We start from the raw sequence: 20,834 nt of genomic DNA, 5'->3' as shown, positions 1-20,834 counted from the left end.
AGGTCAGATGTTCTTGTTGATATGTTGATATGTGGAAACTAACTCACAACAAGGGAGGGGAGGGAGGGGAAGAATAGAAGTTCATTGGATTAAACAAAAGGGGAATGAAGGGAAGGGAGGGCAACAAGAATAGGAAAGACAGAATGAATCAAACAGAACTTTCCTATTCTTATATATGAATACACAACCAGTGTAACTCTACATCATGTGTAACCTCAGTAAGTTCTTGATACATGATTTGTTAAAGATCTACAAAATGTTCTTTGGTGCTATTGAAACCAGAACTAAATCTGATTTGGAGATCTCTCTCAAAAATTACAAACATTTCCTGAGACATATAAAATACAGTTGCTTACAGTTCACTCTTTCACAGAAGAAAGATGATTGAGTGCCTGCCATGTGGCAGGCATTGTGAATGGAATTTTGGATTTAGAGTGACTACAGATTGAATATATAGTCCCTGATCTCAGGAAGCGTACACGCCAGTGTTCGAAAGACATTTAGGTCAAGCATCCGCACAATTGAAGTATGAAAAAACTAAGAACAGAACTATGAATGAGAGAAAGGAGTCCTGTAAGAACAGATGACAGTAACATCTGGTTGACACTTACAGTCCACAAGATATCATTAGGGGTCGCCGTTTGGCTGAGATCTTCAAGATGAGGTGAGCTGAACATGAAGAAGGGAGGAGGCTCAGGACCACATGATTCACTGATTAGCAGGTCTCCCTAAGTATGAGTCCCAGGAACCTATGAATATGTTGTGAGACTTAGCCAAAGGGGAACAGCCTATGAGTTAAGTTAAAGATTTTGTGATGAGATTTTTCTGAATTATCAGGATAGGTCCAATGTAATCATGGAGATTCTAACATGAAGAGGCAAGAGGGTCAAAATCAGAGAATGTGACAATGACAACAAAGGGAAACAAGGTGCTGTCACCATAAAACAAAGGCAGATAAAGCAACACAATGAAGGAAGCACACTGATGAGGTCACTGGCTTTGAAGAGGGAAGAAACTGAGCCAAAGAATGCAATGCAGGCAGCACGGAAGACAAGGATAAGAATTCTTTTCCATAGTGTCCCGAGGAAAGGCAGTTCTGCAGATACATTGATTTTAAGTACTTTCAGAACTATAAGATAAAATTTTTTTTCCTGCTTTAAGTCATTAGATTTGTAGTAATTTGTTATAGTAACATCAAGAAGTTAATGCTGATATGTTCCAAAATGGTGGAAGAGTATTTAGGCAAAGAGAACTGTGATGAGTTAGAGCTTTGCATATTTGAAGAACTGAAAGAAAACTGATTGTTGCTGAAGCACAACAATCTAAGTTCAATGGGAAATTTAAAATAAGTTAAAACTGGAAATGATATTAGAAAACATTAATTTCAAAATCTCATGTTTGGAATGAAGATAAAATATGATTTTCTTAAGACCATGGCACCCATTAATAGTAGAATTTTACAAATAACCAAGATGTAAACAAAAAAAAAAATCTCAATTTGATCTACATACAATGGATTTCTCTCTTCAATCAGTTATAAAATATTTACTGTCTGCTGTTCAGCAGATTAGGGTACCGTGGTTGAGGATATGTAGAATAAGAAAGAAATGAAGCTGCTGAATGAGCCCTTATCCTGATAGCATCAGTGTGCAGATAAGCACTGAGTCGCACTCTGCCCCTATCTAGAAGCCACCAAAGTGTGAAAGCTTGTTAGATGAGAAGCATTTATATAATCTGTTTTAGGTTAAGCGTGGCACTTTTCTGTCAGGCTGCTAGTTGAATATGGAAAACGGTGACTATATAAATGTTCTGTTGGGGGGACATGAGCCCTGAGAGCCACATGAGGCACATCATGTTGTGCTAACAACACAGTTAAGCAGGCATCCTGCCATTTGGTCCACACCTCTTCCTCCAAGTATACTTCAGAAATTAAAATCTTCCAGAGCCTGGTATTAAATCCTCACTGCCTGTTTAGGGCTCTGTGTTACAAATGCAGAAACACTTTTGAGTTCAGTTTTTGGAGAAAACTGAATATTAACAGTGACTTTCAGAGTGGTGGTAAAGATTGAATAAATGAATATATGTTAAATATATGCAAATTGCCTAGTAATCTGCCAAGAAGTAGACATTCAACAATAATTTAGTGAGTGGATAAAATAATGAATAAATTAATAAATGAATAGTTTATGTGTGGGGGGTGCGGGGATAAGTGTAGAGTCTAGGAGATGTGAGAGTGGATCTGAAATGTAGCAGTTGGAAACTGTGCACTCTGATATAAGGTAGCTTAAAGTTCTGGATTCCAAGCCGACAAGATTACTATCTATATTAGATTATACTAAATTCTATGAATGTTAGTTCTCTCAGCTGAGTAACAAAGAAGTTGATCCATGCTCTGTACCTGATTGAATCAACAAAGGTGGCTGTAATTATCCTAATTTTAATACCAATAACATCTTAATAAAATTAAATAAATTATTATTATTATTATTATTATTATTATTATTATTATTTCACTCTACCATTGAGCCCTTTTGATTTTTTATTTTGAGACAGTGTCTCATTAAGTTGCCCAGGCTGGACTTGAACTTGTGATTCTGCTGCCTCAGTCTTGGAGTAGCTGGGATTATAAGCCTATGCCAGCATGCCCAACAACATAACTCTTATTTAAAACAATATTTGATTGACTGCATCATTTTCCCAAAGCTTTAGAATTCTTGTTCAGAACCCATTTGCTCTTCATTCATAAGTTTTAAGACTTTTATGTCCACTATGAATAATGGGCCCACCCATGAAGAAATGGAAATATATTTGTTTCTCAGCAAAGTCTGAGTAACACACTTTAAGGTTGTGTGTTGTGCATACACTATTATTTTCAATTTCTACACTGCCTATCTCTTTCACTGATATTTCTAGCCACACCCATAGATATGGATTTTAAGGCCTTCAGGAGTGACACAAATGGGTGCCTTCCAAGAAAAGGCATCTCTCGCCTACAATTTCCCCTTTGTTGTCTGTTGGGAGCTTCAAGTGTTGACATCTGAGAGCTGAAACATGCACTTAGGGAGGTTTGTGACGATGCCTTTCAATCCCGCTCATGAGACTGCAGAGGCAGATGGCATAAATCTCTAGTGTCTAAATTGTGTTTCATAGCAATCCATACTTTGTCAATTGCAAACAAGACGAGGCAGGGGAAAACTGTAGTGCTTGAAATTTTAAAAATCTGTTCAATTCAGGGCTGTAAAATTAATAGGTTTTGGACATGGGGCAGATAATTTTTTCTTCATTGGGTATCAATGTCTTTATTTGCATAATAAAATACTGAAAAGGCCCATCGAGATTGACAGGTTTATAGCCCAATAATCTGCACTTCGGATTCTGGTTCATTCCAGTGGGAGACATGTTGATTTATGAGTGAAAACCTGAATGTTGTAGTCTAGAGGATTAGAGTCTCAATCCAAAATTTGCCACTTTCTAGTTGTAAAACTTAGACTACATTGCCACATGTATTTGCAAATTTAAAAGTTGAAGCTATAAGTGGGGACAATTTATCCATCTCATAAGACTGTTGAAAGCATTAAAGAAAAATAATGTCAAATGAATAGCACAGGAATCTGGCAGGATGGCAGACTAAGTTAACCTAAATCCCTCCAGAAATAAATCTTTAGACATGTTGGATGATATGTAGCAACAATCAAAAATGTGAATCCTAGCTGAGTTTAAAAGCAAATTAAATCCCCCTAGGTAAGAAGTAAAGATGGATCTAGATGTTAAAACAGAAATCCTATGAATTAGCATTGTGACTGACCTCAGAACAGGAAAATAAGAGGAAGAGAAAGAGAAGGAGGAGAAGAGAAAGACTACAATGTCTTGGGCCAAGAGTTTGAAAGAAATTATATCTAAGTCTTCATACATACCTTTGAGCACTTTAAATTGCTTCACTTAATGAAGTGTAAATTTCCGTTTAACATATAGGGAGATGGCAAGATGGTTCATGTGTTTCTACATAGGAAAACACCCATACATGTGAATACATATATAAACACACCCATCAACCTCATTTGAGAAACTAAGTGGGTTCATTCTTTATATAGGCCAAATGTACACTACCCGTATAATCCAGGAGACAAAAGTTAAGAAATTAATATAAAACTTGGTCCTGGATCTGTGACAACTTTACAATGCCTGATAAAGCAAATGTAAACCTCACTTGAAGTTCATTCCTGCACACAGAGAGGTTGCTCTCACAGAACAAGCCTTGGATATTTGAGTCCATGATATTTCATTACAAAATAGAAGAAAGAACCATCTACTGTCAGTGAGAATAAATAGATGTGACATACTGGAGGTATAGAATCCTGAGATTACACTTAACAGAACTATGATTAAAAAAAGAATAAAATATCATATGTAACCTAAGTGTTTAAAATATAGGAATAAAAGCCATAAAAAAAAACAATTCTTTGTGAAAAAGTAAATATTAAATGCACTAAAAATAAACTACAGAAGAGACCCATCTGAAGAGAAAATTAGTGAAATAGGATATGTATTTGAGTAAATCATACACAATAGAGCACGGTGAAATGAAGGGAAGGAAAGATAAAAGCTATCATTAAAAGAAGTGGAGGAGAGAATGAAAGGTGCTAACGTATACCTAAAATGGAATTCTAGGATGGGTGAATAGAAAGGACAGTATTAAAAGAATTATTACAAATATAATGGCTCATCATTTCCCTGCACTAATGAAATACATAACTTCAAATGTAGAAATACCACAGATCCCAATCAAGAATTAAAAGAAAATCACGGTGCATACCACAGCAAAATTGCAAGGTATTAGAGACATGGACCACATATAACTTTTCTCTCTGCTTGCTTTGAAGATTACATAAGAAAATGATCAGACTTGAGAAGTAACAGTTGTCAAAAGGGACAGGACAGAGAGAGAGAGAGAGAGAGAGAGAGAGAGAGAGAGAGAGAGAGAATTACCTCCATTATGGTATATTTTCCCCCTGAAATAAAATCCTTGTATTTGAATGATCTATTGAAACAAAAAAAAAGAACAACACTTGTTTTCCACATAAAGAAAGCAGACAATAGATTGTTATATTCAAGTTAACAGCAAAACTAACCACCTGCCTGGAGTTTTACAAACTTGTAAACTAGTATGCTGGAGTGAAAGTAAAAGGAAATATTTTTTAAAGCAATGAAAAAAGCTTAACATTCATACATATTTATTGAAACAATTGGTGAAGGAGTTACTTGAAGAATGGAAAGAAAATTCAGAAATCTGAATTGGGATTCAAGAAACAATAAAATCTCATAAAAATAACATGTTATCTGTCTTATTTGTTTATAGGTACTTGGGTGAGAGATTACTTTCATTTCACACTTTTTAAAGTTTTTCTTTCTGTTTTTTTTATTAGAGATGTTATGTGTAGTAGTTGGGCTCTTCCTGACAAACTTCTACATGCATGGAAATTGAGTCTTCATACTTATTTCTTTTTAAAGAATGCTAATTTTAAGTCCTTTGGGTATAAACCAAGGGTCAAAAGTGGGTCTGTTTCAAGTTTTCTGAGGATTCTCCACACTGCTTTCCAGAGTGGCTGCACCAGTTTGCAACTCCACCAGCAATGTAAAAGTGTGCCTTTTTTCCCCACATCCATGCCAACATCTATTATTGTTTGTGTTCTTGATAATAGCCATTCTAATTGGAGTAAGATGAAATCTTAGAGTTCTTTTTTTTTTTTTTGCATTTCTCTAATTACTAGAGATGTTGAACACTTTTTCATATATTTATTAATCACCTGTATATCTTCTTCTGTAAATTTTTTGTCCAGTTCTTTTGCCCATTTATTGATTTGGTTCTTTGTATTTTTGGTGTAAGGTTTTGTAAGTTCTTTATGTAAGTACAAAACTATGAGCTTTCTTCTCATCCAGATATTTTCTAGATATTAATAATAAATTATGTTCTAAATGCATATTCACCTGATAAAAACATGAACCCCATCCGTAAATCCTAGGTATATTAGATCTGTTTGATTAGACTATGTGGAGATGGGATTTCAAATATTAACCAACACATGTAACAAAAACCAACAGATATAAAGGGACGTTTAGAGGCAATGAAATAAAATGCAAACACAATCATACTTGTGAAGCTTTATGGAACAGGCTTTGACAAAAGCCTGAGAATATAAAGAGTTTTTTCAGGGATTTTTATTTTTTCAAACAAAATCACAGCAAGTGCTTAATGATATTTGAACATGAGATCTAGTTGGCTGGTCTGGTAAAACCACACTCTGAAAGATTAACTAATGTTTTTACTCATAAATGTGCAGAGTTTATGCCATTTTCAACCAAAAGATTTGTAACCCAATCTGGATTAAAGAAACAAAAGCAGCTAGATTCATTGGTTCATATTACTGAGTTAAAATTTTAGTTCTTCATTTTTTTCTTTTGAAATTATTTCCTTGATTTCATTTACAATATGACTTCATGGTGACAATAATGATATCATTTCTGATTTTGTGTTTCCATATTCTAGTTTTTAACTGAGTATTAACATTCTTTTTAGCATCCCCCAAACAGACAAAAAGTTTGTATTCCTAAAGCACCAGTCAAAAATTATCCCATGCAATATTGTCCCAAATGGAAAATGAAGTATGTCACAGGAGGCAACTCTAAGAGGAACGCTTGGTACTATATGTGAGAAATAAAGCAAAGGAATGCAACTAAAAGATATTCAGAACAATGTTAGCTTAAGGAATCAGAACTTGAACTTGTAATATTTTTCCTGAACTAAATTTGGAACAAAGATAATCTTGATATTCAATTCACTGAAAACTCATTCTGTAAACCAATCCCACTGCAATAATAATGAGGTCAGAAAGGGAGATGCTGCTAGGTGTGGGGGAACATGCCTGTTTTCCCAGTGGCTCAGGAGGCTGAGGCAAGAGGATCTCCAGTTCAAAGTCAGCCTTAGCGACTTACAGAGGCACTTAGCAACTCAGAGAGACCCTGTCTCTAATAAAATATAAAAAAGGACTGGGGATGTGGCCCAGAGATTAAGCACCCATGGGTTCAATCCCTAGTACCAAAAAGAAAAAGAAAGAAAAGAAAGGCTAGAATAGGAAAGAAAGGGAGATTCTAAGGAACTCATGACTTGGAGCACTAATATGAGAAGTCTTTATAGATGTTACTAGAGGATGAGAAGCAGGTATGTCAAGAAAAGGAAAGCATACTAAACTAGAAGTCTGGAGGAAAGATGTGGAAACTGGACTTGGTGGGTGACTAGTTTGAGATACTTAATCTTATAGGTTAAGTATTGGGATGATGTAGGACAGAAAGTAAAGCCAGCGATGCATGATAATTCCATTGAGAAATGAAGCGATACCTATGTATACAACTCTGATTCCTTTTCCCACACCAAAATATCATGGTCTTAGTATCCTCCTAGCCACTTTGATGTTTTTTTTTTTTTTTTTTTTATTGTAAACAAATGGGATACATGTTCTTTCTCTGTACATGGCGTAAAGGCATACTATTTGTGTAATCATAAATTTATATAGAGTAATGTTGTTTGATTCATTCTGTTATTTTTTCCCTTCCCCCCACACCTCCCACCCCTCTTTACCCTCTATACAGTACTTCCTTCCTCCATACTTGCCCCCCTCCCTAACCCTAACTCTAACCCTAACACTAACCCTTCCCTCCCCCCCCATTATGTGTCATCCTCCACTTATTAGCGATATCATTCGTCCTTTGGCTTTTTGAGATTGGCTTATCTCACTTAGCATGATATTCTCCAATTTCATCCATTTGCCTACAAATGCCATAATTTTATCATTCTTTATGGCTGAGTAATATTCCATTGTATATATATACCACAGTTTCTTTATCTACTCATCAATTGAAGGGCATCTAGGTTGGTTCCACAGTCTGGCTATTGTGAATTGAGCAGCTATGAACATTGATGTGGCTGTATCTCTGTAGTATGCTGATTTTAAGTCCTTTGGGTATAGGCCAAGGAGTGGGACAGCTGGGTCAAATGGAGGGTCCATTCCAAGTTTTCTAAGGAATCTCCACACTGCTTTCCAGAGTGGCTGCACTAATTTGCAGCCCCACCAGCAGTGTATGAGTGTACCTTTCTCCCCACATCCTCGCCAACACCTGTTGTTGCTCGTATTCTTGATAATCGCCATTCTAATTGGGGTGAGATGGAATCTTAGGGTGGTTTTGATTTGCATTTCTCTTATTACTAGAGATGTTGAACATTTTTCCATATGTTTGTTGATTGCTTGTAGATCTTCTTCTGTGCAGTGTCTATTCATTTCCATAGCCCATTTGTCGACTGGATTATTTGAATTCTTGGAGTAGAGTTTTTTGAGTTCTTTATAGATTCTGGAGATTAGTGCTCTATCTGAAGTATGATTGGCAAAGATATTCTCGTATTCTGTAGGCTCTTTCTTCGCATTGCTGATAGTTTCCTTTGCTGAGAGAAAGCTTTTTAGTTTGAATCTATCCCAGTGGTTGATTCTAGCTTTTATTTCTTGTGCTATGGGAGTCCTGTTAAGGAAGTCTGATCCTAGAACAACAAGGTGAAGATTTGGACCTACTTTATCTTCTATAATCTGCAGGGTCTCTGGTCTGATTCCGAGGTCCTTAATCCATTTTGAGTTTAGTTTCGTGCATGGTGAGAGATATGGGTTTAGTTTCATTCTGTTGCATATGGATTTCCAATTCTCCCAGCACCATTTGTTGAAGAGGCTATCTTTTCTCCATTGCATATTTTTGGCACCTTTGTCTAGTATGAGAAAGTTAAACAATTTAAATAGACCAATTTCAAGTACTGAAATAGAAGAAGTCATCAAAAGCCTATCAACAAAGAAAAGTCCGGGACCAGATGGGTTCTCAGCCGAGTTCTACAAAACCTTTAAAGAAGAGCTCATTCCAATACTTCTCAAAGTATTCCATAAAATAGAAGAGGAGGGAACCCTCCCAAACTCATTCTATGAAGCCAATATCACACTGATACCTAAACCAGACAGAGACTCATCAAGGAAAGAAAATTTCAGACCAATATGCTTAATGAACATCGACGCAAAAATTCTCAACAAAATTTTAGCAAGTCGCATACAAAAACATATTAAAAAGATAGTGCACCATGATCAAGTGGGTTTCATCCCAGGGATGCAAGGTTGGTTCAACATCAGGAAATCAATAAACGTAATTCACCATATTAATAGACTTAAAGTCAAGAATCACATGATTATTTCAATAGATGCAGAAAAAGCACTTGATAAAATACAGCACCCCTTCATGCTCAAAACACTAGAAAAAATAGGGATAGTGGGAACATTCCTTAACATTGTAAAGGCCATTTATTCTAAGCCCATGGCTAATATCATTCTAAATGGTGAAAAACTGAAAGCATTCCCCCTAAAAACTGGAACAAGGCAGGGATGCCCTCTTTCACCACTTCTATTCAACATCGTTCTTGAGACTCTGGCCAGAGCAATTAGACAAACCAAAGAGACTAAAGGGATATGAATTGGGAAAGAAGAACTCAAACTATCCCTGTTCGCTGATGACATGATTATATATTTAGAGGAACCTGGAAATTCCACCAGAAAACTCTTAGAACTCATAAGTGAATTCAGTAAAGTAGCAGGTTACAAGATCAATGCTCATAAATCCAACGCATTTTTATACATAAGTGATGAATCTTCAGAAAGAGAAATTAGGAAAACTACCCCATTCACAATAGCCTCGAAAAAAATAAAATACTTGGGAATCAATCTCACAAAAGAGGTGAAAGACCTCTACAATGAGAACTATACAACACTAAAGAAAGAAATTAAAGAACACCTTAGAAGATGGAAAGATCTTCCATGTTCTTGGATAGGAAGAATTAATATTGTCAAAATGGCTATACTACCTGAAGTGCTATACAAATTCAATGCAATTCCAATTAAAATCCCAATGACGTACCTTACAGAAATAGAGCAAGCAATTATGAAATTCATCTGGAAGAATAAGAAACCCAGAATAGCTAAAGCAATCCTTAGCAGGAAGAGTGAAACAGGGGTATCGCAATACCAGATCTTCAACTCTACTACAAAGCAATAGTAACAAAAACAGCATGGTATTGGTACCAAAATAGAAAGGTAGATCAATGGTACAGAATAGAGGACACTTTGATGTTTTTATTAGTGAATTATAGTTATACATGATTTGGAGTTTATTTACACATAAGTAAGCATTCATAGAATGTAACTTTCTTTTAGTTCTACTTTTTCTTTCCCTTCCCTCCTCCCTTCTTATCCCCTTTACTTTACTGGCCTTCCTTCTATGTATTTCTTTTTTACTGGTAGTTAGTAGATAAACATAAAGGTAAATTCACTGTGATATATATGACTATGTATATAATTATACATTATATATATATATTTATAATTATACTCAGCATAATTTGATCAATTTCATTTCTTAGTTCCTCTCTTTTCACTTCCCCTAAATCCCTTTCCTCTACTCAACTAATCAGTTTTCATGTGACCTCCTTTTTTGGTTTATTTTCTCTAGTTTGCACACATGAGAGAAAACATTTGACTCTTGATTTTCTGTGTCTGGCTTATTTCACTTAACATGACTTTCTCCAGCTCCATCAGTTTACCAGCAAATGCCACAAGTTCATTCTTCTTTATGGTTGAATAAAACTCCATTGTGTATATATACCACATTTTCTTAATCCATTCATCTCTTGAGGGGCATCTTTGCTGGATCCATAACTCAGCTCTTGTGCATTGTGCTGCTATAAACTGTGTAATATGCTGATTTTAATTCTTTTGGATAAAGAGCAAGGAGTGAAATAGTTGGGTCATATGGTAATTCTACTCATGGTCTTTTGAAGAATCTCCATATTGCTTTTCAAAATGATTCTACTAATTTGCAGTCGTCTTTTGATGCCAATTATCATGCTGTTTTAGTTACTGTACCTCCAAAGTATAATTTGAGATCAGGTATTGTGATGCCTCCAGAATCACTTTTCTAGTTCATTATTGCTTTGGCTACTCTGGATCTTTTATTATTTCAAATAAATTTGAAATTTTTTTTTCCAGTGCTTTGAAGAATATTACTGATATCTTGATTGAGATTGTATTAAATTTGTGTATTGCTTTTGCTAATTGCCTATTTAGTATGGCAATTCTGTCAATATTAATTCTGTCAATCTGTGAATATAGGAGGTATTTCCATCTTAGAAGGCCTTGTTCAGTTTTTTTTTTTTTTTTCTTCAGTGTTCTAGAGTTTTCATTGCAGAAGTTTTCACCTCTTTGGTTAGATTTATTCCCAAGTATTTCATATTTTTTTAGTTTATTGTGAATAAATAGTTTTTCTGATTTATTTTTCAACAGATTTATTATTGGAGTATAGGAAAGTGATTAATTTATGTATTTTGATCTTGTATCTGACTACTTTGCTAAATTTATCAGCTTTAGAAATCTTCTGGTGGAGTTTATGACCTAATCAAGTTAAACTATGAGGATATAGAAAACCTAAGTAGTCTGATAGCAAATAATGAGATTGAATCAGCAATTAAAAGATTTCCAAAAAAGAAAAGACCAGTAACAGATGGATTGTCAGCTGAGTTCTACCAGAGTTTAGTGAAGATCTAACACCAATCTTCCTCAAGTGACTCCATGAAATAGAAAGAGAGGGAATAGTTCCAAATTTATTCTCTGAAGCCAGTATAATTCTAATACCCAAATGAGACAGATTCACCAAGAAAATGTGACCAATATAATATCCATGATGAACACAGATACAAAAATTCTTGATAAAATATTGACAAACAACAATCAAAAATATATTAAGAAAATAATACACCATGATCAAAGGAGTTTCTTCCCATATTGAAGGTTAGTTTGACTTACACTTGTCAATAAATGTAATAATTCACCACATAATTAGAGTTAAGGATGAGAATCACATGATTATCTTAATAAGTGCAGAAAAAAACGTTTGTCAAAACCCACCACCCATTCATGTTAAAAATACTATGAGAATTAGGGACAGAAAAAAATATACTTTGACATCATAAAGACTACTCTATATCACATCATGCTCAGCAGAGGAAAACTAAAATTGTTTTCTCTAAAATTAGGAACAAGACAAGTTTGTCCAATCTCACCATTCTTTTTCAACATTGTCGTTGAAATTCTAGCCAGAGCAATAAGGCAAGAAAAGGAAATTTAAAAGATACAAATTAGAAAGGAAAAAGTCAAATTACCTGTTTGCTGATGACATGAAACTATATCTATATGGTCCACTTGGTTTTTATAATGTTTTAATCATGCATGCCCAAACCTGTAGGCCAATATATAGGTAATTCATTACAGATGACATCCAACAGATAATGGCAGTTGCAATAAACCAGAGATGCAAATCTACATTTATCTTAACTTTGTATGTTCCTAGGTATTGTAATGCTAAAGACAGACTGAAGAGACCATTTTTCCATGCACTTCTATGTTACCATAGACATCACATATACCTTTTACTTTTAAAACTGATATATGCAGGACATGAAATAAGAACAACTTAAGATTCAGAAAAATACTTCCACATCTTGCAAGTCATACTCAGAATAGAGTATTACTTTGCTGTAATAGTTAATAGGATTTTTTTTAATTGTGTTACAGAGGAGAGAACTATACCATACTTTGGTTATGATGTACATTTAATTGATTACCAAGTGAAGTTGTTTTTGGGATCATTGATCATCTACTGTCACAAATTAAATAATGTTCCCCTAAAATTCATGTCCTTACAAATATTTCAGAATATGAAGTTATTTATTAATAGGGAAGAGCTGATGGCAATCCTCCTAATTTATGAAGTAGATTAGGTTGTATAATAATTGTAAAACTATTATATTATAATCCTGATACTACAGCATGGCTGTAATTTAATAATTCTTGTAATTGCTTTTTTGTTTATGTTTCTAAATTTCAGGGTTAAAACAGCTTATAATATGGGTTAATATTACAATATAAACTCATGCAAGGGCAGTGCATCAAGTTTATTAATCACTCCTACATCTCTAACACTCAGCTTAGTGCCCAGATCATAATAGGAATCTAATATTTGTTATGTAAATAGCATATGTTTATATGAATTTATGCTACTTGAATCTGGTGAGGAAAAAAATCAAGGGAGGTAATAATCCTACTGAAATCAGCTAACCTAAAATCTGGCATATAGTAGACATATTAGTTATCTAGTGTGACTGTAACAAAGTATTACAAATTTTATTTTATTTTTTAGTTTTATTTACTTGGTACTAGGTATTAAACCCAAGTGTGATCTACCACTGTGTTATACCCCAGCCCTTTTTATTTTTTATTTTGTGTCAGGGTCTTGCTAAGTTGTTGAGACTGGCTTCAAACTTTAAATCATCCCTGCCTCATCCTCCTGAGTCACTGGAATGACAGGCATGTATCTCTGTACCCAGCTAAATATTACCAATTTTAGTGACTTAAAGAAACAAAAGTGTGTTCTCTTGTACTTCTTTAACACAGATATTCAAATTCAAGTGTCAGAAGTGTTGTTCCCTCTTCTTGGTGTCTCAGGTAGAAACTCTTCTGTATCTGTTTCCTATCTTCTGCTGGTTACAGATAATCCTTAGCTTATAGCTGTGAAACTCTAGTCCCTTCTTCCACATCAATGTATGCTGATTCTCAGTGTCTCTTCTTATATGGACACTAGTCATATTGCATTAAAGGCTCATCCTACTCCAGTGACCTAGTATTCAATAATCATGTCTGCAACTTACCTATTAGTAAGGTCATATTCTGATATTTGGGGAAGGACATGACTTTTGGGGGGAACATTTTTTAACTCAAGGCAGTAGATGATCAAAGATCCTGAAAATAACTTCACCTGATAAACAACTAAAGGTTATGTCATTAACATAAAACATGATTAAATTTTGAATTGAGAGACCTCATGCTTTATGTGGAACTCTGCAAAACAAGTTGAAGTGGTAAAATTCACACTCACATAAGAGTTTTCAGAACCATTGGATCTCTGTCCAGGACTTTCAGAATTTTACTTGACCGAAATCCTTCAGGAATGGTTTCAGATTCAGTTCTAGTCATATTCCTGTTCCATTAGAGACCAATCAACACTTTATTATTGGCTTGAGTCTTCCAGCTCTAAAGTGGCCCAGAGCAATGCTTGTTCTGTTTTTATGTTATGGGAAGACCGAAGGATATATAAAAGAGAATGGGTAATTCTATGTATTCTGCAGAATAAGAAGATTTTTCCATGCATGCTAAATGGCAATTGCATTATTGTAAAGTTAGAGAAGATGCAATAATATCAGTCCGTCTTGTTCATTTTTCTCATTTTCCCACAAATATTCACTGTCACATTTATATTCTTTAGCACAGAATCTACTTTTCCAAATAGCTCCATGATCCACATTCTTCAATTCACTTAGATATCTGCTTAATTATTACATTATTAAACAGTATTATCTTCCATACAAATGGAAGATATTTTTATGTTATGTATGTTATTACTTACCTCCACAAGAATGCAAATATTCAAATATGCATATATATATATAAGAAAATCTTACAAGAAAACAAATATTAGGGATTTTATAGACTTTTCTTAAAAGGTGCAAATTGAATATACATACTACATTATGACAAATTTGTTTTCTAAATCAAAATAGAAGTTAAACGTGCACTATAGTTCAGTTGTGACATACACAGAAATTCATTTATGCATTAATTTACATATTATATAATTTTTAGAATCATGACAGACACTGTTTCATTAAGCAAAAATAATTTCACAGGATATACACTCAGTTATGTATTTACTATGAACACATACTATTAATAAGGGGGATTCGCTTGCAAAATTCATTTGTCTCAGAGTAATTGTTTGCCATTGTTAAATAACTAATGATTCTAACTCAATTATTGGTCAGAACAATGTAAAAACCCTTATATTTGGAAAAAGGATGGAAAATCCCAAATGTAAAATAAATTAGGCTGTGTAATACGAGTTGTGTGCTGGATTATCAATGCTTAAATGTATTTTTCTATCCCTTTGAGACTCAAGTTTCAAGATAACTCAATACAGGTGTATAATTTGAAAAAATAATTTTGCTCTCTCTCCACCTGTGATTACCTACCAGGCACTTAGGAAGACAGTAGAAAGCTCAGCAAGCATCCAAAGCAAGTGGAGTCAGCTGGGTTGCAGCGTTAGAATATCTGGGGAGGTGATGCTGTGAAAGTAATCAGACCCGCCTCTGACACTTAGACAGGAGGAATATTAATAGTGAGGAATGTGCAGGGAAGAGGGGAATGCAATTTTTGTTTTGGCACCCCTGGTTGCTAGTAGTGCTGTGTTTACATGAAGAAGGGTTTACCCAGGTCGGATAGTTGTGAGTTGGAATGACTGGATTGATTCAGCTTTACTCCACTTCTCTTGAATGGCCTTGCCTAGCTTTGTCCACTTGACCCTGGATAAGTCATTTAACTTCATGAGTATTCAAAACAATGGCTATTTGTCTAATTTAGAAGTAAATTCATTTTAAAAGAAGCACAGTGGGTACCTAATTAAATAATAAAAAGAAGTTTCTATGTATATAAAAAGAGCAATATGTATCTATGAACCTATTTGTATATGTGATCTACCTAATCTATGGAATGTGTTACTTCCAGAATGAATAGAGGAAAGTGGTCAATTGTAAAGACTTTGAATTTGGACAGATGTGTGTTTGAAAACTAGCCTCACCACTTACTAGCTCTGTATTGACTTGTGTTCTTAAAACTCTCTAAAGCTTACTTAATCTTCACATCAACCCCATGGGTCATTCCTGTTTCTCCAATGAATACATTAAGATAATTACATTCAGATTATTTAGTACATGGTAAAAAAAAAAAATCAGCAAATGCTCAATAAATGATGGGATATTTATACATATATATGCTCAATAAATGATGGGATTATATATATATATATATATATAAACTAGGTTTAGGGTTTTTTGAAAATTAATAGAATGCTGCTTCTGTCCTAGACAAGTTAACAATTTAGTGGGAAGAGCGACCACAGGCAGATAATTTACCATACAACTGTCCCAGCAGTCAGGAATGTAGAGGAACATCCCCATCAAGCCCCGGGCCACTGGAAGGCTCCCTGGTGGAGGTCACATATAAACTATACCTTGCAGAATGTGTAGGGCTTTCTATATTGGATGTTATCTTGGGCTTTTTCTTATTTCTGTAAATCTTCAGTTTAAAAATAAAATCTGAACCCAAGGTTTGGGAAAAAAAAAAAAAAAAAGAAAGCTAATGTATTAGGAGAAAAATAGTCATAAAATAGAACAAAGGGATGACTCTTTATGCGATTAATACATGGCATGGTGCAGAATGCCACGGAGGAGAGCTGTAAGGCACCCTACACCCTTAACAAGAAGCCACAGGCAAGCTTTCTGCGCAAATCCTCTAATCCTATTGATCCTGCCTGAAAAGCAGTGAGGCTGGTCCACAACGCAGAAGGGTGGCAATCGGCAGCAAGTGCACACGGCAGGCACTGCACGCTTCGGGAAACTTAATCATATAACTCTCTTCATTACTCACGAAATCACTCGCTGTCAATGCTCCAGCCACGGCCTCCCTGACTACTGCTGTTTAAGATCCTGTCAATCTTTTCCTGCGATTTTGCCAACCAAATTCACTCAGAGCTATTTGCAGGCAGTATTATCTCAGCTGATAACATTACACCATTCCTATGGCACAGAAATAGGAAAATAAAACCCATTTCAGCCTTTTCTCTCTGGCATTCTCTTTACAAAAGGCAAAGGGCCTGCCTTGTGTTGAATAGGAATGAGGGTCAAAATTCACAACCATATTATTGTTAAAAGCCAAAAAAGCAGACTTTTATTATGCTGAGGAAAATTTTGGCTTTAGACACATTATAACCATGACATTTAACTAAGCACCATTATTATTTGTATAATAATTTTTTATTTATTATTTTAACAGACTGCATTTTGATTCTTTGTACATATGTGGGGTTCAACTTTTCTTTTCTATGGTTGCGCAAGATGTAGATTCACAGCATTCATGTAATCATATAAGTCCGTGGGGTGATGATGTCTGTCTCATTCCACCATCTTTCATACCCCTGCCCCCTCCCTGCTTTCATTTCCCTCTACCTCCCTAAAGTTCTCCGTTCTTCTCTCATGCCCAGCCCCCCACCCCCATTAGGTATCATCATCCACTAATCAGGGAAAACATGGAACTTTGGTTTTTTTGAGTTTGACTTATTTCACATAGCATGACATTCTCCAATTCCATCCATTTATCTGAAAATGCCATAATATTATTATTCTTTATGGCACCAGTATTGACTATCTCACTTTGCATCAGGCCCCCCGCCCCATGCAGCATTTCATTGTGGATCCTCACAGCAATCTTGTGAATTCATTATTATTCTTCTTATGCAAGGCTGAAGAAAATATGCTCAGAATAGTTAAGAAACGTGTCCAAATAGACACATCTAGTAATAGACATAGACGCCCAATTCAACCCAAGTCTTGCCTGTTGGCAGAGTCTTTCTAGTTTCTGCTTACAAGTATCTATCCAATCAATTTTCCAGATGGTCGTTATTGACATGGAGATAAAATCTCTTTTGAGTTACTGACTTCAAAATCAGAGGAAAGTTGAACTAGCCAGCACAAGAGCTCTCCAGAAATAGTGATTAATTTACTTTAGAGAATCCTTAGCAATAATGTTCTGTCATTATACTTTAATAATAGCATGGGACCTAAGGCACCTATAGAAACTATTTTGCTCTTGAATAAGTAAATTATTTCATCCATGTTAAGTTCTTGAAATAGTCAGTTCCAACCACTAACTCTCTGGAGTGCTGGTTTTATTGTTGGGTGCTAGTTAGTTTATTTTTAATATCCTATGGTCACTTAAATGACATGTTCCTACAAAATTATTTTTCTTCCTCAGCCTTAGCATACTTCTTTTAATTTATTATCAGCTCTTTGTCAGCAATGCCATACATCCACCAACAACACAGATACCTTGATAATTTGTTTTCCTTGCTACAAGTAAATACCTGAGAAAAACAACTTAAAAGGGGAAAGATTTAATTTGGCTCACTGTTTCAGAGATTTCAGTCTATAATTTGTTGGTTCTATTGTTGTGGGCTTATAGTGAGGCAGAAAGATCAACATGAGAGTGGTGTGCAGCAGGGCAAAGTTTTCATTTTAAATGCTTCAAAGGCAATACATGGAAGACATAGAATGACCAAGGGAAGAGGCAGCAGTTTGCTGTATGGTGAGTGGCTAGGAAACTCCTCGGTGGGCAGATGAGATCAGCATTAGGACCTGAATATAAGAAAAGAACCTGCCAAGTGAAGGGCTATGTTACAGGTGGAGTCTCAGCAAGTGCTAAAGGTCTGAGATGAGAATGAATTTGACAATATAGGACTAGCATAGATCTTGTAGTTTTCATTATACAGAAGTTCACAAACTCTGTTATCTTTAGAGCCTCTAATCCTTAAGTAGCCAGTGCACTATCTGACTACAAATTATTAGGCACATAAACATATCTGTTGGAAAAATGGATTAAGCATTTGCTTGTTTATATCCTCTTCTATGGCATGAGCTCCTTGAGATCATGAACCATATTTATACAAGCATCCTTGAGGGCTGTCACCTAACCTGACATTAAGAAGGTTCCAGTAAATTTTTTGTTCAAACGAATGGAGGATTGAATAAATAAGTAAATGATACAAACATAATTCAATATTAAATCTTATTGGTGCTTATGTTACCACTTGAATTGCAAGCTACCTTCTAACACATATCGTATCTCTTAACCCTGCTTCACTTTAGAAGGAAGAGGAAATAAAATGGGAAGAGACTAGATGCTGGGCTCATCACCCTTTGTCCTGTTCTCACCTCATTGACCAAGGACGTGTTTGCTACCCGAGGGAGTGAGCTGTCTATGATTATTTGTACTTCCAGTTGGCAATGCCAAAAGCCTTAAGGGGACTGCACTGTTTTTCTGGCTAATGGTTAATCCAAGGTTTCTTTTGCTGCCACCAGGATAAATGGTGCAGGCTGAGAACAAGCTCAGGAATGAAGCAAGTTTTCAGCAGGGAACAAAAGAAAACTGGTGCTGTGTGGTCTTTACTAACTCTCCAAAGTCTGTGTGTGAATTTACTTTAAGAAAAAAGAAAATGGAAATGGAAGTTGGGTGCTCTTAATTCCCCTGATATATTTGTTATTATATGGGGAATAAACATAATGAATTAATAAATGTACAAAATTATGAGTTCTGAATCAATAGGTTCTCTTTGCTGTCTCTTTGAGTGATAGATCAGGATGAATACTTTAAGAAATGTGAATTTTATTTTTCTTCCAATTACAGATGGGAATAATGAAAACTGGAGAGAGGAACTGATATAACCATGGCCACATAAATACTGGATAGAATGATAGAATCCGTATTCCATTTCATCACCTCTTGCGTTTTCAAAGGCATTATCCGTGATTCAGTTCCTTTAATAGTAAAATGGAACATCTTGTTTAACTCCTAGAATTACCATGATGATTTAATGAGCTATAACATGTATTCTCCTTGATTAGATTGCAGAAAAATTAATAGAGCACACATTTTATGCAGTGACAACCCCCACTGTATGGGACTGAAGATGTCTTTGCTCAAAGGTTCTTCAAATAGACTCCCTAGTTGAAGTGACCAGCTTTGCTCCTAATTATCTCTAAGAATGCCTTTGATTATGGGGCATTTTTCTAACCCAATTCTCCAGTGCCAGCAACCACACATGTAAGTTGTACTCCCATTATCCCTGAAGTCATCTCAGAGCCTAGATGAGCAGCGCCAGTTCCTGAGAGGGAAACTACTGAGGCAGGGTGCCAGTCATGGTCAGTGTGCCAGACCATCTTCCTCAGAGTTGCAGTTTACTCTTGAATTCCAGACCTGATCATGTGCTTCTGTTAAAAGTTAAAAGTATGCTTTCTAGGACATCAATTTCTTGATATTACCTATATTCTTGAGTATCAAGTGGGGTAGAATGGACAGAGAAGATGATTAGGCGAGAATACAAGTGGACATTGTTATAGTCAGCTCTTACACTGCTATCATTAAAAGACCTAAGGAGCAATTTTAGAGGAGGAAACGTTAACTTGAGGCTCAGAGGTTCAGAAGTCTCAGTTCATAGACAGCTGATTCCATTCCTCAGGGCTCCAAATGAGACTGAACCTTGTGGCGGAATAGTGTGGTGGAGGGAAGTAGCTCACACGATTATCAGAAGGCAGAGAGGGTGGCTCCACACACCAGATACAAAATATATATCCTGAAGACATGCCCCCCAATGCCCACCTCCTCCAGCTACACCCTACCAGCCTATAGTTACCACTCAATTAATCTCTTTCAGGGGACTAATGCATTGATTGGATTAAGGGTCCCATAACCTGATAATTTCACCTCTAAATGTTCTTGTATTTTCTCACCCATAAGCTTTTGGGGGATACTTAATATTGAAACCATAACAAGGTTCCACTGCATTCCAGTCACTAAACGATTTATCTGAGGATCATCATGTGTTTTAAGAAAATATCACATAACTCCAGTTATTACCTTAAGATTTAATGTTCAGCAAAGCTGTCATTCTCAAAGTAAGACATCCTTTCAAGTGTCAGAGTCAGTACAGCAAACCGCCTCCTAAATACACTACTAAATTTATTTCATACTCTGTTAATTGAATTTAGT

At 35.5% G+C, this 20,834-nt stretch overlaps 1 long non-coding RNA gene across 1 annotated transcript in view; it reads right to left on the bottom strand.

Annotated features, from left to right (window-relative positions):
• LOC306648175 overlaps nucleotides 1-20,834 on the bottom strand; it is a 125,005-nt gene that overhangs the window by 74,739 nt on the left and 29,432 nt on the right. Inside the window, exon 2 of the long non-coding RNA XR_013760325.1 lies at nucleotides 606-749. This is a non-coding gene — a long non-coding RNA (uncharacterized lncRNA). The remainder of the gene's footprint in view (nucleotides 1-605; nucleotides 750-20,834) is intronic.

Source organism: Sciurus vulgaris (assembly GCF_902686455.1).
Source record: "Sciurus vulgaris genome assembly, chromosome: 17".
NCBI classification, from domain to species: Eukaryota; Metazoa; Chordata; class Mammalia; order Rodentia; family Sciuridae; genus Sciurus; species Sciurus vulgaris.
The sequence above is the reverse complement of the archived record's forward strand: the minus strand, read 5'-3'. Positions and strand labels throughout refer to the sequence as shown.